Raw genomic sequence first — 3,745 nt, 5'->3', positions numbered from 1 at the left:
ATAATGGAAAAACCAAATATCACCTTTTTTGCTGTGCCCACCCCATTGGGTTTATGAATCTGAGTTTGTAACTTATTGTGTGTGAACGAAGAGTAACATAACATAATATAAGTATAAAATAACAATATAAGTATAACATAATATAAGTTGGCTTACATAAGTATAATGTATTTTTTCTATAACCATACCTATTTATAAATACCAACACACATACTGTTGAAGGCAGTAAACTGAAGATCAATATTGAATATTTACCCCATCATAGAACGAGGGTAATTCCTCAGAGGCTCGCCAATTTTTTTATCGGTTCGCGGTAATATTTCATATAGAATCCTTCGTTGGGTAGTAAATATTTTTATTTCATGGTACTTAACGGTTTTCCTGTTTGGCTATCAGAAGGTTTACTGCAGTAGGTAGGCACGTTATTTTGTTAAGTAATATTTTAGTGTGATGATTCTGTGCTGTGGACGTTAAGTCGTTGGTCGTGGCTTAAAAAAAACACCTCCACCAGCCCTTAGCGGAGCAGCGTGGTACACAACATATGCAGCACAACACTGGCTTTACTTTAACAGATCTTAATTGAAGTTATTGTAAGACATTATCTATCACCTCTCTAGCATAATCAAGTGTTTCACAGGTCCCGGTAACTAACGTTTTTTACAGGAACGAGCCACTTGTGGTCGCTGCGGGCTAGAAAAAACACCTACATCCACCATTGACCGCGCAGTTAACAATTAGGCGTCTTACTTCTTCTCCTTCTTCTATCGTGTGGTTTCATCTCCCTAGCATTATCCCATTTTTCACAGGGTCCGCTTTACTAACCTGCAGATTTGACAGGTCCGGTTTTTTTACAGAAGCCACTGCCTGTCTGACTTTCCAACCCGCGAAGGGAAAACGAGCCCAGACAGGTTAGGTCTCATACCTACGAAAATTTATCGGGAACGTGGGTTTCCTCACAATTTTTCCTTCACCGCTGAGAACGTGATAATCGTTTATGATCCAAACATGAATTCGAAAACAAATTCGACAATCATTGGTTTAGGCCTGTGCTGGATTTGAACCTGCGACCTCAAAGTGGGAGACAAGCGTTCTACCAACTGAGGTACAGCGACGCACATGGTTTTGGTCCTTCGTTACATGCTAAATAACATTTAATAAATGCTTTCTCATCATGTCATATACAAAAAATATAACATATTCATCATGACATGCTAATTTTGTTTCTAAATGGCATTTAAAAATAAACAACCGTGTTGCTTATCGTATTTACTTATAATTTGTCGCGTCGCCGTGATAAAGTAGTATTTTATTTGTTATCAATAATTGTCTAGTATATTTCGCAAGTGTCATCAGTCCTTATCTTTGCTGGGTTGGGAGCAAATAAACTCTTAGAACGTGTTCAGCTTATCAGCTCGTGTTGTTGAGACCTTGTTCAGAAGGTGCGATTTACTCGCATTATCATACCACAGAGTAATTTGATTACTTTATCCCTTTCCACCCGATATGATACGATTGTGAGTTTTAACTTTAAAAAAATCTGTACAAAAAAATACTTTGATTTTCCGAACGCAACCGACGTCTCACGATCGTTGCGCTAACCAAAAACGCGGGAAAAAATAGTGCAGGCCCCTGCATGCGAGTTTGTGCCTGTCAGTCGCCCGGAGGCTGCGTCAGGGATGGCTGCGTTTTTTGACCGTCAGACCCGCTCACGTAAGTACCATATTTTTTGTGAAATTATATACATTATTGTGTTGCTTTTACATTAAATACACTTATTAATCATGCCTGTATATAGAAACATGCTTATTTACGTACATTTTGTGGTATAATATAAGACAAATCGAGTTTAAAAATGCAGTCGCACGATCATGTGGCTTCGGTTGTTAGGTGCATATTTGGTTACTTCTATGTGTATGACCTTTTTATGGTTATAAGGCTTACAAAATATTTTTTTTTGTTTTTTAAGGGGGTCATATAACTGACAAACTGATAGCGGCAGTATTAGAAAACGAAAACCTTTCGGAGAACGAAGATTTAGATGATGATGACCTCGATTTAGTACAAAACCATCTCTTTAGGGAAATGGATAACTTAGATATAACAGACGAGGACCCTGAAGAGTAAGTGGTAGTAGAACGATCGCCTGAACCGGAAAATATTTCAACAGTATCTATCGAAGCCGGGTTCTCCAATTTTACCAGGGTCATCAGCTAGACCAACAAGAAATTTTCGTCAAAAAGAGTCAGCCTTCGCACCGAGCCGTACGAGCCCAATTAGTCTGTGCCCATCTATTGCAAGTGCACGAGCAAACATGTCAGCATCCGTATTACGAGGAAGAAGGCCTGCATCAACAACAAGAGGAGGAATGTCCACGCGTGCACTAAGAGGAGAAAGAGGAAGGTCTGCATCTATTATACCTACAGTTCAACGGGGTAGGTCTACGTTGCGAAAAAGATTGTGGAAGGAAGCTCAGTTCCAGGATAAATCCCATGACTATCCAACTCTGCCAATAGAACCAGTAAAGCGATCCATTGATTATTTTTACGAATATTTCAATGAGGACTTTCTGGAGGAGATTAGTAGCTGTACAAATACTTATCTATTATTTACGTTCTAATGGGCGTGAACTAAAAACTACTGTGGCTGAGATAGCAAAGCTATTGTTGATTCATATAATCGTGCAGCATTCCCTACCCTAGATTGGCGTGGCATTGGAGAGCTGGTATCAAACTTGATTTAGTTATAGCGGCGTAATGACCAGGGATCGATTTTTAACACTTCGCAACGCAATACAAGAAGCAAAAATAAAACTGCTATTCAAAATTCTAGATTAAGTAAATTAAATTCATCTTTTTTTGGGGTTATGTACACGTTTTTACAATAAAATACCAGATAATATTTGAAATTTGACAGAAAATTTTAAAGCTCATGTGAAGCTTACTTTATGTAAAAAAGCTTATTATAATATTAATGACTACCTAAATGATATAAATGTCTGGTATTGAATGTGTTCCTCTAGTTATAAAGTTATAAATAACTTGTAATGTATATACCTATACCCTCATTGGTTTTTAAAAGATGTGTTGCTGTTGCAGTTTTTTGTCATTTCTTCTCCTCAGCCATAACACCTTGCGAAATAACGTAAATTCAAAAATGTTACACGAAGACCTGTATTGTGTTACATTTTTCTTAATAAGAAGTGGTCTAAGACTCATTTACTATTACTATAAAACAATTTTCTCATACCAAATGTGTTTTATTTCCACTAATAGGATAAAATATTATGCAAGTCGCATAGACTCACGATCGTGCGACTTACAAATTATTCCTACGGCTCACAATCGTGAGGGTCTGATTGCTGAAGACCAGCTAAGCTGGGATTTTTTTTTGTATTTTTCCCGGGGTCTTTGCATGGCATAAAAAGCTGTCACTAACATTTTATAGGCCTACGAAAGATTTCGTTTCTTCGGTTGGAAAGGGCTATAGATTCCTGCATGCTTGGAGATGTGCGTCTGTTTCCGTACGATGTTAGGTACGCTGTGGTATGACAACGCGTGTAAATCGCCTCATCTAGACAGGGTCTAAGATCGACTAGGAGTTATGATTATGTCTTCACCTTACTTACACCTATTTCTAACTTGTGAACTATATTGTTCACAAGTTAGAAATGGCTGATAATGTATCCAAATTTCTGTTTTCATTTACCCCATCGTCTACTTCCCACCGGGGTAAGCAGAGAATATGG

At 37.9% G+C, this 3,745-nt stretch overlaps 1 long non-coding RNA gene across 1 annotated transcript; it reads left to right on the top strand.

The window, feature by feature from the left end:
• The first annotated feature begins 1,661 nt into the window (after nucleotides 1-1,661).
• LOC126382193 (uncharacterized) lies at nucleotides 1,662-2,226 on the top strand. Its single transcript, XR_007569037.1, has 2 exons — nucleotides 1,662-1,710; nucleotides 1,967-2,226. It is a non-coding gene; the product is annotated as an uncharacterized LOC126382193 (long non-coding RNA).
• Nucleotides 2,227-3,745: the final 1,519 nt, after the last annotated feature.

This window comes from Pectinophora gossypiella, chromosome 3 (assembly GCF_024362695.1).
Source record: "Pectinophora gossypiella chromosome 3, ilPecGoss1.1, whole genome shotgun sequence".
NCBI lineage: Eukaryota > Metazoa > Arthropoda > Insecta > Lepidoptera > Gelechiidae > Pectinophora > Pectinophora gossypiella.
Note: the sequence above shows the minus strand (reverse complement) of the source record. Positions and strands in the feature narration are given on the sequence as shown.